At 41.1% G+C, this 15,216-nt stretch overlaps 1 pseudogene; it reads left to right on the forward strand.

Moving 5' to 3' along the window:
• Positions 1–1,076: 1,076 nt before the first annotated feature.
• Positions 1,077–15,216, forward strand: part of LOC147419395 (uncharacterized) — a 36,752-nt pseudogene continuing 22,612 nt past the window's right edge.

Genomic DNA, 15,216 nt, shown 5'->3' on the forward strand with positions numbered 1-15,216 from the left:
TGTTGAAAATCAAGATGTTTCTCTTGGTTTCATTGAGCCTCCTCACTGCACCAGGTATCGGTCATATGGACAATTGGCCCGTGTAGAGGATGCCAATAAGGAAAACATCAGTGTTCTTACGAAGATACTACCACTTGTGTTTTCGAGGACTAAAACGCTTCTCCAAGGGGGGAGTAATGTCAGGCCAAGGGCAGGGCCAAGGGCCAGGACGAACATGCGGTCAAGGGGCGCTATATTTAGGGGCTAGGAGTCTATATATGGAACGGTTGGGTGGAGAGTTGCATGGTCCAGTCCCCCGCAGTCTTACACCAAGGGCGAGTTCTCCAGAGAGTTGGAGGTGAGCATGGCCGCTTAACAGCAAAAACAGAAGGCACTTGGGCTCGCGGGATCCGACCCTAACGAGGAGGGAGAGACGCAGAGAATTCTGCAGAATAGCTCGTGCTCGGGCTTAGAGGGTGCGCACGGGGATGGAGGACAAAGTCCATCATGTCAGCAACAGTTGTGGAGCTTTAGACCGCGCTCTCTTTCTCGCTCTTCTTCGCACTCGGTGCCTCTGCCCGCCATCGCCAGAGCTTGGACTTACTTGGCCTCTACATATTTGGCTGCCCAAATCCTTAGGGCAAACCCAAATTGAGTATTTATGGCAAGTGCCCACGGTGATCACAGTTTCACCTTTTCTTCGAGGGCATACTCGGGCAACACCATTGGCAAAGGACCGGGACTTCTTCAGCAAACCTCAACAAACAACCATTTCCCTACATAAATTTTGAACATTTCAAAATTTTGACAGTTGGATACAATGTCAGTACAATAGTTAACGTAAAGCAATCGAAATTTGCAGATAAGTTTTTCCTCCGACTGTTTTGCTTGTTGATAGGGGACAAGATTTTCAACCTTTTTGCCTCCGCCGTACCGAATCAATTAGCACGGTTAATTGATTGCGATCGCGGTGGTTTCTGGCCTCTTCAAATTACTATTTGTCAAGCCACGTGCTTGGCAAGGCTAATTACTATTTGTCAAGCCATGCACTTAGCAAGGTTAATTTACGATGATTAACGATACCAAGCAACATTGTCATGGATGCCTTGTTTGATTTTTTGGATATAGAACTTTCTGAGAATCATTTTTTTGATTTTGAACTTCCTTCAACCGCATCTACTCCTCCTCCTCAAATTGTGCTTGAAATTTTGGAGGATACGAGCAATCTCATCGATGAAAAAGAGTACGTTACACGACGTGAATTTTAAATATTTGAAGAACGGTTTTGCAAACTGGCGGTTCGTGTCCAATTGCTTGCTACACAGGTGGATCACCTTATGGAGCTGGTCATCTCGTGCGTCCCACAGGTTACCGTATCTACATCTGTGATAGTTGTCAAAACAGTTTCCACCAAGGTGGAAAAGAGGAGACTTCCCACAATAGAATTTTAGAAAGCCAAATTACAGAAATTATGTTTCAATTGTATGGGACAACATCAATAAAAACATTGTCCCCAGGTACTGGATTCTTAGGTCTTTTGATGGATTGTGGCTAAGTAGTCAATCAATTTCTTACATACTCTTTAGCGGCTATCTGAAGGTTAGTTGTATATGATACAATACCTTGCTTAGTATAGCATATTCATTCAAGATATAATACATAATGCTTTCTTTCTTTAAGCAATTTCCACATGGTCCTTTAGCTGAAAGTGTTCAACAAGGTCGATTTGCTTTTGCCATGATATTTGTATGTTAACAACCGCTATGAGCATCGATGTACTTATGTGAAACATGGCTTCCATAAGTGACAAATTTGGTATTGAGCCTTCCCCTGTTTGCATATGCTATGAGCATACCAACTTCGACGGGATTTGACACTATGCTTGCATAATATTACATTACATACAAAACGGGCGTGAATGCCATGTGAGAGTTTATATGATACATGTGACAACCCTCTCTCCCTCATTCCAATTGGCTATGAGTCGGATTCCAGAAAGTTTCTCCTTCCCAAGTTCAAGACATCTGCTTACAGTCGGAAGACCAGGTTAGACAATGTTAAGATTTGCTTGATTTTTCATGCTTATGCATTCCCGTTGGAAAGGATTGTCAGTTATGCAAAGCAAAGAGCTTTGCCAGTTACACGTGACACAAGGCTTCTAACTCGTGCTAAGATACTACCTCTTGACTTGGGAAGGGAATTGGCACACAAGTTTGGGACACTGGCAAACATTGGGATAACATCTCATAGCATCCCTACTTGTACCGACTGTGCAAGGCACTTATGATTTTGGCTTTTATGTTTGAGCCCATCACTCTAGCCAAGGGCTTACAATTTTGCATGCAAGGTATGCTACCCTGTGGCTTACGCTATAACACGGGAAACTCTATCAAGCATAAGATAATTTCTGGATTGTTTCACATGAATTTTGGTTGCTGTCACCGCACAACACCACTAAAACGAACCTACAACTAGGACTTAATTCACAGGCAAAGTGCCATATTCAAGTCATCCTCGTACGATCACGGCCCCTGCAAGGTAGGTGGGTCAAGAGGTGTTTTGTGTTTTTTTGGTACCTCTCTCGATGAGAGAGTCGTACCAAAAAACTGTGGTATTCTTATAGGATAATCTACAAGCCAAGCATAAGATGTGTAAGAGCACAAAGATTGGGTACACACTCTAGAAACTTAGGGACAGTTCCTGAGCCCAACATGATCTCCTTGTCTCTCTTTCTTATTTCTCTCGAAGAATAATGAAAACTTTCTAAGAAGATTTTGATACATGTTTTGCTCGTGAGTCAACCTGAGCCAAGGTGCTCTAACTCTCAGCTAGAAAGTGGCCAAGACGCCACCCAAATCAGTCTTCATCAATTCGTTGATTGTACACTAATTTGTTATTGGCATAAGGTCTATGAGCCACAAAGGCTAAGAGCCAGTGTCAGACCTAGGGTAAGCCCCACCTGTTGGCATTCCTTGGGTGATTGTTCTCAAGATCGAACAGATCTATCCAATGGAGTACCCATCGCTGTTAATGGCCAAGCCAGAGTCTTGAGTCTTGTCATTACGGATGTTTTGGATGTCATTTTTGCACTACATGTTTTTAGTGCCATGCTCAAGTTGAGTTCCACATCAGCTGATCTACACCATGGAGTTTAGATGCAGCAAAAAGTTAAGACATTATGGCTGTCCATAAGAGCTACGCATTTCACTTGTGTGTATCTGCTGCTCACTCTATACCACTACAAGTGTCTATGGAAGCATAGTTTTAGGGTGAGACCAAGCGGGTGATTACTAAATCACTCCATCGGCATTCAGGTTCACATTTTGATCTCTCATAGTTGTCCTTTGAAGGAAAGATGTCCGCAATCTACCACAGGGTAGTGGGAAAAATTCAATTTTTCTAGTTGATTCCAATCATTTTTGTACACGATCGACTATGTTAGTTATCGTTACCTGTTACTTGTGCAATTTCTATCACGAGTCAGGCCAAGGGGTTTGACAACATAGATTCTAACCAAAGGGTTTGGATTGCCAAGGAAACACCTAAGGTTCCCATTGCAATGTTGCCTTTTTTTCTTTTTTCATTAGTGCTCTTGTGCATTTGAATACGGGTAAGTGAACTTTAAGTTCAACCCCTAGGTAGACATCTATTGATTGAATGTTTCAAAGACATGCCAAGGGCATGTAAAAAAAAAGTATTTTGGGTCGTAGTGTCCAACATACATTGTTTGCATTAGGCAGTTATAGACCCACTTGTAGGGTTTATTTGGCACATGTTGTCACATGGGATACAACATGGTCTAGGAACCCAAGAAGTTTGGTTTAGCCAGTGTGGGGCAAGGCTAATGAGGTTCCCTCTCACTCCCATCATAGAGTGTTTGCAGTTACCTCCATGCACAAGTACATCTTGTACTTAAAGGATGTTCTTTTTTCAGACACCCTTACATGAGACATATTCCACATGTGGAGAATATGAGCCTCTCGAACAGACACTGGCGTCACTATTTCAAGTATGTGTCATGACAAAGTCCCTAGGTGCTCGTCAAATCTGTTTTCTAGACCAATTTTAGCACGTCGTATCAGGAGCAATTGTGGTGGCCAGAAATTGTCCGATACTTAGAATGACTTGTTACGGTAGAAGTGCAGCTAAACAACATTACAGATGGTTGTTTATGCATATAGCAAGGCTATGAGTTGCTAATAAAAAGTTTTCATTGTGTGTACCTAGAGTTGATTACTGTTTCACCTTCTATTATGGTTCAGATGTTTTAGCAAGGCTTGAAAATGATTGCAACTGAAAGTATTTAGTTTCTTTTTAGAACTATTTACATTTCTCTTTAATGTGTGCTAGGCGCATCACATTCGCCATAAGTATTGGCAAAGATGATAATGGATATACAGGTTTGGATCCTTCTTTTTACGAAATGCATGCACACTAGGTGTCATGGGCCCTAGTGTTTTAGCAAAGGCTGATTTGGAGCGGTATGCATATTCATCACATTAGTTGCTTATGAAGCATTTTGCACACTCTGTGCAGTATCTCCATGATATTACATTTTGGGTCTATAAATCACAAATAGAGGTCATGGCTCGGTTTGGGTGTAGGGGGATCTTTCAAGTAAACCTAGATGGTTCTTTAGAACATTGTTGTTTGAGCAATGTTGTATGATCTTGTGATCCCCGTTTACCAGTCATCTGGGAAGACTATCTGTGAACCGTGGGGGAAACACAACTCAGTACTGTCCGTATCCAAGGGGATAGGCAGATTACAAGTGTAATCTTGTACTAAAGGATATGCAAAGCGCATACATTAGCACCAAGAAATCCAATTAATAAGCATTTATTGCTCTACTTGGAGTTTGCCTACCATAAGTTAAAGCATGTTTTCAACTAGGCTTAGTCTTTTTATGTATAAGTCAGATTCTCAACCTTGAACTCTACCTATAGTGGGGTTGTTTACGAGAACAAGTCAAGGACTTAAACATGGCTGATGAGTTACATCAACAAGTTACCTTCAAGGAAAGTGAAACGAGATACTCTTTGGGTACATCTTAGTTGTGTTAACTCATTTAGCTACTCAAGTGATTTCTACATGGAATTTACACGCTATATTATCAATGCAACGGTTACACCAAGATGGTTGCAACAGGACAACAATATGGAAAATCAAGCTGTTAGTCTTGGTTTCATTGAACCTCCTATTGAATCGTGTTCTGGTCAAGCAAACAGATGCATCCCTGCAGGATGCCCCTGTGGAAAGCATTAGTGCATCATCACTTTTGTTTTTGAGGACAAAAACGCTTCTCCAAGGGGGGAGTAATGTCATGCCAAGGGCAATGCCCGGTGGTCAAGGACCAGGCCAAGGGGTCGGCTGCAAGTGTGGATAGGGAATGAGGCCCAAGGGGCTATTTAATGGGAGGTTCATTCTTAGGCAGTCCCACCAAGGGCCTTTCATTCGTGGCAACGGTGAAGCCCCAAAGACATGGAAACCCACATCAATTCACAACAATGGTCTAGACGGAATGTCAAAGCCATGGAAAACAAAGACAAAAATGATGCAAAGGGGAAAATCAATGTCCAAAATTCTTCCCAAGGAAATTTCTACGACAACAACTACAACAAGAATAGGTCCAAGGAGAAGGGAGTTTACAAAGGTAAAAACAAACTCTCTCATGAAGAGCTTGAAGCTTTTCTCAAGGGCCATAAGTGTTTTAAGTGTGGGGAGCAAGGACATGGCTCTCGTTCTTGCCCCAAGAAAAATGCTCGCAATGATACTCCTAGGGCTTTCACCATCGAAGCTCCAAAAGAGGATGCTCATTGCAAAGGATTATCTCTCTCGTATGCTTGGGAAAAGGTAAGAGAGAGATAATCTAATATCAATTTCAAAACTTGCATTGTGTTTCTTATCTAATGCTCTTTAAGTTAAGTGTAATCACTGTCAATTTTGTTGTGGTTTTTGATTACAAGTTAGTGAGATAAATCAACTCATTTGAGTAAATTAATGGTTGTTTTTTGACATTTTGACCATAGGAGAGGGACATAATAATTTTGCAAGCTTTTAACTTAGAGCTTTTGGCATATATTTGGAGCTTTTCTAATTGTGAGCTCAAATAAACTTATTGTTCATGAGAATGCTCCCAAATGTACAACTTTTTGTCATAATTTTATAGCTATTTATTTCAGAGTTCATAATAAAATAGGATGTTGTGTGCAAAGTTATATTTAACAAGAGATTTTTTAATAATCTTTAAGCTAATACATAACACATATAAAAAATCTATATTATGTATACCCATTTTACCCCACAAAAACAATTGTTTACGTACTGTTGTACACAAATGCATTTCTTTTCTCTTGTTTATTAATGGTTAAATTTAAGGTTACTAAAGACACAGTGTACCTAATGAGTGCCTAATGAGTCATAAGGCTTGATCAAACTTAATAAACAAGAGAAAAGTGCTTAATGAGTCTTTAACTCTAGATGTGTTATTCAAAAAAAAACTAAGGTGTGTGTGTGTGTGTGTGTGCATGCGCGCGCTTTCACCTCTGACTTTGAATGAGGTGGAGACAAACGAGAGGGAGGTCGATGAATCAAGTCCCGTGACAGCAAGTCTTAGCGAGGATGATTGTCATAATGATGAAGATTATGAGATGGAGGATGACGAACTCGAAGATGATGAAGCCAATGCATCCACAAACGACCATTCCGTTTCTCTCTTTATTGATGTAGAAGCCAAGGACTTAGACTTGGATGATGCCTCATGTAGGGATCTTTTGGAAGATGATTCATAAACATTTTGCAGTTATAAAGTTTCTTGGTCATGTAATCCATTCATCTCTCTCTCCCCCCTCTTCCTCTCTCTAGATTTGTGAACATGCTCAATTATGTTAATCAATTAACAGTGATTATTTTAACTGTAACCAAGTGTAATCTTATTATCCCCCCGCTCTCTCGCTCTCTCTCTCTCTCTCTCTCTCTCTCCCTCTTTCTCTTTCTTTCTCTTTCTTTTTAAAATTTAAAAATTTCATACAATATTCTTTAATTTTTACTGAGAGAAGGGAAACACCAAAATTTGAGGGGGGGGGGGGGGGGGGGGGGGGGGGGGGGGGGGGGGGGGGGCGAGAGAGAGAGATGTTTAAACCAGAATTGAAAGTTTAGGCGTTAATTTTTTTCCAAAAACAAACACGGTAATAACAATGGCGGTAAGCAACGCGGTAATAAACGCGGAAACAGTCATTGTAATAATTTAAACACAAAAAACCCCTCGTCCTCCTCTCTCTTCTTTCTCTAGGCGAGTTTGCATCTTCTCTCTACAAAACGCGATAAAACAGCACTGTAAACACTTGGAGATTTTCATAGTGATAATCTTCAATCTGCATCTTCTAGTGTTGGTAGTTCTTGCCATTGAACTTCTTGATCTTGAGCTTTCCATCCTCTGCCATTACTCCCACTCAATTCAAGGAATCCTCTCCTCGTGATACTTTAGCTACGAGCAAACCTTTCTCTGATACCAGTTGTTACGAAATATGACGTAGCTAAGTAGATAATTGAGTGGATTACTAAATGGAGAGAGATAATTTTCACACACAAGAGATTATAGAGTAGAGAGAGAGAGAGAGAGAGAGAGAGAGAGAGAGAGAGAGAGAGAGAGAGAGAGAGAGAGTAGACACGATATACGTGGTTCACCCAATGTGGGCTATGTCCATGGGAAAGCAGACACTCAATGGATTTAGTACTTCAAAACAAGAAGTAGATTACAAAGGGATTATACCCTTTTGGAGCTCCCGCCTTGCTTCCCTCTCACCACCTCACATCAACTTCACAATGCACCACAATGCTTCACACTCCGTTTTTGTGTGTAGAAGAGGCCTCCTTTTATAGGCCAAAAGGGCTACCCTCTCTCATGAGAGGCAACCATGTGTAGTCGCCCTTGTGTAGATAAGTCCAAATCGGACCCTCCAATCCGCCCATGTGTGACCGTCCTTGAGAAGACAAGTCCTCCTTTGAAATCGGCCGTCGGCAATTAATTTCTAACCACCAGCCACCAGCCACCAGCCATTGACTACCGGCCACCGGCCAGCCGGCTAGTCGTTTTTCGACCACTTTTCGGTCTCCGTCTGGCCATAATATTCCAACGAAAAGGAATATTCCGACGATGGTTGTGAAAATTTTGGTTTCCGACAAATGATTTTGGTTTCCGACGAGTGATTTTTCTTCGCACACAATGGCTTCTCCTCATAACGGGGGCCTTACAAATGTGCGTTTTTAATACAAAAATTTACAAGGGGTAAATCAAGCTCCATACTTGACATTCATTACCAATTCAAGATACCAACGATGAATCAATAGAATGCCCGCTCTATTCATGAGACCGATGAGCGATAATTGGACATGAAAGAGACAAATATTATAATTATACACAAGCTATCCATGTTAACCTAAACGACTTTTGACCTTGTCGTAAGACAAAATGTCAACGTAACAAGCAGTACATTGACAAATCCCTACAACAATAAATGTGTTCTCTTGTTCGGTGATCTTATCCAACTATCCTCAGTTTGTGGTCATGCACGGGAGCTTTGTAACACATGCTATATCACAAACTCCGTCCACTGGCTACATGTAACTTTATACAAGATGCAATGCTCTATCATACATGCAACGAACCCTAGATTGCTTCATTTCTTGACCATTATTCTTGAAAGAAAACAAGCTGTAGATGAGATCAATTGCACCTTGGGTGTATGAATTATAAATGAATTTCATGTGTATAACTACTCGCAAAAAATATTATAGGATTTTTCAAATGTATATCCCTTCCACGCACTGCCATCTTGTCAGATTGGTCATGCTCTTGTTCCCTTTAGTGCTAGATGCTATATGTCAATTTGCATATGTTATGTTATATTCTATAGATGTTATATAGCGAGGCCCACCAAGCAAAACTAGTTTCCACTCACCTATTGGTGAGTTTTGCAAAAAAAAAAGCTCTCTTTCAATCAATCCATCTACTTTTTCTATTCAACTCGCCACTCCTTTTTCGGATTTTGGCTGAAGATTCCAAGCTCAAACGATTGCCCCCGAAATGTGAGAGCACATAATCCCATTGTTCGTGTGGGGGGGGGGGGGGGGGGGTTTGGTTTTAGAAAGCCAAAAAATTAGAGATAATGTCTTCTCAATGCACATACTTCCATCCTTCTTCGCTGAGGTTTGTTTTGGAAAGCCAAAATAATTGGATATACTACCCTTCTTCAAAAAGAATTTTTTTAGAAAGCCAAAAATTTGAAGGTAAGGATGTTCTAAATGCACACAATCCCTCCTTTCTTCACTAAGGTTTGTGTGAAGCCTTCTTCACGAAGGTTTGTTTTAGAAAGCCAGAAAATTGGAGACAAGGATCTTCTAAATGCACAAAATGCCATCCTTCTTCGCGAAGGCTTGTTTTAGAAGGCCAAAAAATTGGAGATAAAGATGTTTAAAGATTCCTGTAAATGAGCATAACCTTATTTATGGCTACCAAGCATATTTACATCGCTCTTGGCAACTTGGCAGAGCATTCAAATATAAAAATATACTCGAGAGTCTTGGTCCGAGCAGCAGGAGCCTAAAAGTAAGCCTTCCTGCCACTAAAGACCGGATTTCAAAAGTTTTGGTGGAGGTCCAACAATCATTTGCAGTGAGTGTCTTTCTTGCTTAACATTGGCATGGCATAGTAAGAGCCCCTTGTGTCAAAGGTCTTGGGTTCTTGCTTAACATTGGCATGGCATAGTAAGAGCCCCTTGTGTCAAAGGTCTTGGGTTCAAACCCCCTTGACAGCTCGTATGACATGTAGCCCTTAAGGGCTTGTTCCTCTAGTCCATATGATGGATTGGCTATCCTTACCCGGCCGGGAAGACTCACCTTAAGAGTCGGGTTGCCTCCACCTACGGGGGTTGGGTGTGTGTTGTGATTTCAAAGTTGTAGGTAATTCTCCACAAAAAAAAAAGAAGGCAAAATCCTTTCTCTAAGCATATTGTAGTGCTTGGTGTTGTTTTTGCTAATTGCTAAAGTTAGTTAGGGCATGACTCCTTTTGAGATGCTTTTTTGAACAGCTAAAGCCTGAATCTTGTTTCTATGTGTTATGTGCAATGCTAGCAAGGAGACAGAGATGTGCTTGCATCCAAAGATGTGCAGAACTAGCTACTCAACTTGAAAAGCATTTGGATAATGTGCAATCTTTGAAAAAGTCCTTTTCAAAGTGCTCTTTTTTTTTTCTCCGTTTCGGACAAGACCGGAAGAGAGAGAGAGAGAGAGAGAGAGATTTGCGCTCCGGTCATTTTTGGAGCGCAAATTACCGCAGATGCTCTCTATGCATTGGGCACTTTCCATTGGTTCAGTGCAAGCTTAACCATTGTAGCAATGGGCCTCGATTTATCTTGGAAGGCGCATGCTAATAAACAGGAATGCCATGACATTATGAAAGAACCTTTTGATATTTGGCAAAAAGTCATGAATCCTTTGATTGAGAATGAAGGGCTAGTGAGTGACTACATGGAAAAATCCCTAGACATAATCATAGATGGCTATTTGATATGCAAAAACCTATAAAAATCGAGAATAAGTCGTCCTGCCTTGCAATCTTGTGACACTTTTATGTCCTTTTTAGATTTTTATGTGAAAATTGAAAGTTGTAAGAAGAAAATGGAATGTTTTCTGTTGAAATCAAAATGCTATGATGGCTAGAGCTTTGATTGAGCAATTTTCACGAACTCCAACAACAACGACACTGCCTGTAGCGAATAAGCAAGTATTTTGTGTATCATGGTCGACTAGAACTTTTGCTCGTAACGTCATTGAGCCGAACAACGCTTATCTTACTAAGTCTTTTTTTTTTTTTTTTTTTTTGCAAAACTCACAATTGTGAGTGGATAGTATTAAGAACAAAACTATACACCAATCCTTGAGCTCAGACCGAGCCTTGAGGGTCAAAGGATTACAAGTTATCTGCTTGGCAGAGAAACCATTCCTACTTCTCGACTTTACTCATTACAATATGTTATGTATTGTTCTAGACCAGTCCTCTGAGGATTTTTTGCATCCGATCATGTGGATCATCAATTTGCTCTCTTGCGCGATTTCACAAAAGCTTGCCACAACAAGAGCCCCCTCAAACACGCGGCGGTTCCTTGCTTGCCAAATATGGTGGAAAAAGTAGTACCTGATTATTTGAGTGCATACGAGAAGAGCAGGACTTCCCATCCTGTTACTACCAAATAACAGATCATTCTTGAAGAACTTAATTTGCCATGTCCTTTGAATCCACTTGCATATTTTCCCAGCCATGCCCCTAATTGCCTGGCATCCCATGAATAGGTGGGCTAGGTCTTCATTGGCTATTCTGCACCCCGAGCACCAATCGCATCCGATGCCTCTTTCTTGTATCTTTACGCCCATCGGCAGAGCACCCCACATCACTTTCCACAGAAATATCTTCATATACTGAGGCCATCTTGGCTTCCAGATGTTCTCCATGACTCCCTCCCACCGTTTTTCTGTCCACCAGTGTCTCTTCCATAATTTGTTTAGGGGGCTATACCAATTAGCCTTGTACATTAATGCATGGTAGATGCCTTTAGAGTGTGGTTTCCAAAAGAGGCTACTCCCGGGCCATCTCCAAGTGTCCCGTTCATATTTGGATTCACAAATTGGCATCACCACCTTATCGAGCTCTTTAATCACCCTATAGACTAGTAAGATCTCAAGGCCATCCAGTTGAAATTGGATGGCTAAAAAGTAAGCAGTTTTCTAGCACTTCTTGTTGCCATCCCAGAATTGCTCTAGTTGAACGAGCCCCTTATTATTCACTTTCCTGGCCATATCTATCCAGTAGGGGCATCTGTTTGGGGATGGGCTTGATAAGCCCTCTCTTAACACTTACATCCAACAACTTTTCGGAAACTACTAGATTGGCCATCCGTGTGATTGGACCCTTGAGATCATCCCAAAATTCCCTGAAGAATTCAACTGTCAGTCCATCCCAGTCGGGGGACTTTTCATTGCCAAGAGCTTTTAGTGCCGCTGGCCATTCTTCCTCAGTGAAGGCCTTTTCCATGCGGTTGGCTTCCTCCTGGGAAACCTTCTTTTCAACACTTCCAAATAAAGACACCCGGGCTTCTTCCACTTCCTGAGATTGGGCCTCTGGCTGTCCGATAATCTGGTTGAGATACTGTTGAGCCAGCAGAGGATCACACCCGCATTTTTGCTCACGCCCATCATTTTGTAACCATTGATTGTAATAAATGTCTTTCCGACATTAATTTTGATTTGAGCCATTCATTAAGTAACGGGACTCAATTGAGTTTCCAGCTTGTAATCCCGACGTAATTTCACCTGCTTATGTAAATAATTAGAGATGTTCTCACCTCCAAGGCTGAGGTATATAAGCCAAAGTTTTGTAACCTAAAGGGAGATTCAATTATTAATCAAAGAGAGTTTTGGAGAGCCGTGACTGTGTCTGAGAGAGAGAGAGAGAGAGTGAGAGAGAGTCTTATCTTCTTGCTACGCGAGCTACGGGGCCGCCATTGGAGAAGCGACACCACCATTGTGTTAGCAACGGTGAGAGCTACGCACAGATACCAAGAGTGCGCGCTATCGGCTTCTATGTGTGGTAAGTTCCTACGAGCTTCGGTGTGAGTTTTCTTCCAACTCGTGTGTCGGAATAGAGCGTGCAGCATATCTATAGAACCACAACGAGTAGAGCTACACATTAGTACCATCGGGGTCAAGTTTCGGTCACCTGTATTTTTCGGCCTGTCTTCATACGCGTTTACCGCACGGAGTGGTTATAGGTTGATTTTGCAGTTCAAGTCTTTAGGGTGTTGTTCTTACCTAGTGTATAGACTTCCCCTTGAGTTTGAGATCGATTCGATGATTCTAGATCCTGTTTCGTATAGCATTCGTTCGTAGTACGGATTTCAGTCACTTGCGTATTTTAGAACTTAGATTTGATTTCCTTAGTAGTGATTGTCATTAGAAGGTCGAGTAGGTGATTTGACACCCACCTAGTTGTTTCCATGCGCCTGCGGGTCAAGCTTCGTCCTCGTCTGACAAATTCTGTTGTTGGTTGAGTTCTCGCTATTTAGCTTCCGCTAGCGGCGTAACCGCCTTAACATTTGGCGCCGCTGCCGGGGACGAGAGCCCTAAGTAGGTGACCTTAGACTAATCCTACGAGGTGAGTCGTATAAACTACTTTGTATACTTTAGTTAGAAAAGATCTAGGAGTGGTGGACTCCGAAGATCTCGAGAGATACTAGGAAGTGGGGTATTCCTGGGTCTTCCGTGTTGACAGTATTTTTAGTTTAGCTTAGATTAGATTGTTTTTTGATGGTGTTTAAGTGGTTGTTGACATAAAAAGCATTTGCTACTCCTTGTGTGGTAGTAAATCTCTTTATATTTTCAATTGCAAAAAATCCATTTTATGATTAGAAGTAGCTTAGGTAGGGCCTGATTTGATCCTGATCTAGAGCTATCGATTGGTGTTCTATTTGCTTGATGTGTTTGATTGCATGTTAGATCACTGAAAAAGTCTCTTTGGTAGTGAAATATGCAATAAACAAAGTTCAGAAAAATTTTCTGTGTAACTGATTGTTGCTGAGCACTTAAAAGAGCTATTGGAAGAGTTCTGTGCTGAAAAACTGGAAATCTGCAACTTTAGACATCATACGCGTATGATGTCTTAGGACCTAAACAGAGACTAAAATTGAAAATTTGACATTGCCAGAGTGTTTAGAAGGGGGGTTTTACCCTAAGATCAACTTAAAACAAGAGCATTAACACTCAAAGAAACCCAAAAAGACAAGTCGGAGTCCAAGAAACGCAAAGAATAGGAAATTTTGGATTCAGATCTTGTTTTTACATGCAAACCTGACAAAAACACTTGAAACTCAATTATAAACATTGGAGAAGGCTTAAAACCAAAAATAGTCAAAATCTGTGAAAAAAGACATCATACGCGTATAATGTCTTTTGGCACTTCCACTGCTTATTTTTGAAATCTGACCTGACAAGATTGTTACAAACACTGTAGAAAGCATAAATATCAAGTTTGGACCCAAATTGATGAAAAAGACATCATACGCGTATGATGTCTTTGACCTAATTTTGGACATATTTTGATACTTTGCCAACACAGATCCATTGTAATAGCTGTCCAGAGGTTATCTTTCAAGTTTCATACCATTTGGATCACAATTGACCCAAAAAACAAGTCAAAAGCGGGAAATTGCCAAGAAAAGCCTGAACTAGCCATAACTTGCTCAAACAGAGTTCAAACTGAATTTTGTGAGTGAACAGAGCATAAAGGGGCCACTGAGAGTGAGCATAACCAAAATAGTCAAAATCTGTGAAAAAAGACATCATACGCGTATAATGTCTTTTTCAGCATAACTGCAACAAAATTCTCACTTGATGAAACAGAAGTTGTCCAACTGACAAGATTAAACAATTGACCAAGTATCAGTCAGTTTGGATCAATTCTGACCACAAAAACTTGGGGAAAACAAATTGCCGAGACGGAAAAGTTACAGTCCTTTAGGGGAATTGATGAATTTGAGATCGGGCAGGAATCTCCGGAATAATCAACCAAAACAAGGGGAACCAGCAAGTGTCATATCAACCGAGGGAAGTGTAAACCAAAGTTGGGTGCAACCATTAGAGCCGATCTTTGAAGGAAGTGTCTCTGATACTTCTTCGGAGAGATCTTACGAGATTTTCACCGAAAACTTGGAACACTTGAACCTGAACAACAGAGAAAATATGGCAGCAGGATCATCAAACCCTTCCGCCACATGAAGCTATTGTTCATAAAATACCAGTACGACAATGAGCAAGGTGCCAAGATCTACAAAGATGGAATGGACCGCTATTGTGTAAAGATAGAAGATAGACCTAGTGAGTTCAAGGACTTAGTGCCTGTGAGCTATAGCGGAGATAGATATCTAGATGACGAGGGTACCATGTACTTGGTAGTCCTAAACCCTAACATTGTGGACAAGTGGGGATTGATGGGCACCAAAGCCAAAATAGATGAAGAACTTGAGGAGAAAGCACCAATAATGAACTTCCCTAATGCGAGGTTAAGAAGAGAGAATGAAACTACAAGGATCAACACTGATAACATCTATGTGGGGCTGTACAAATATAATAATGGGGAGCAAGATCTCTATTATAGATGTGAAGAACCCTACACCGGAGAGTTGACAG

Source organism: Adiantum capillus-veneris, chromosome 29, assembly GCF_014529385.1.
Source record: "Adiantum capillus-veneris isolate H3 chromosome 29, ASM1452938v2, whole genome shotgun sequence".
Lineage (NCBI taxonomy): Eukaryota > Viridiplantae > Streptophyta > Polypodiopsida > Polypodiales > Pteridaceae > Adiantum > Adiantum capillus-veneris.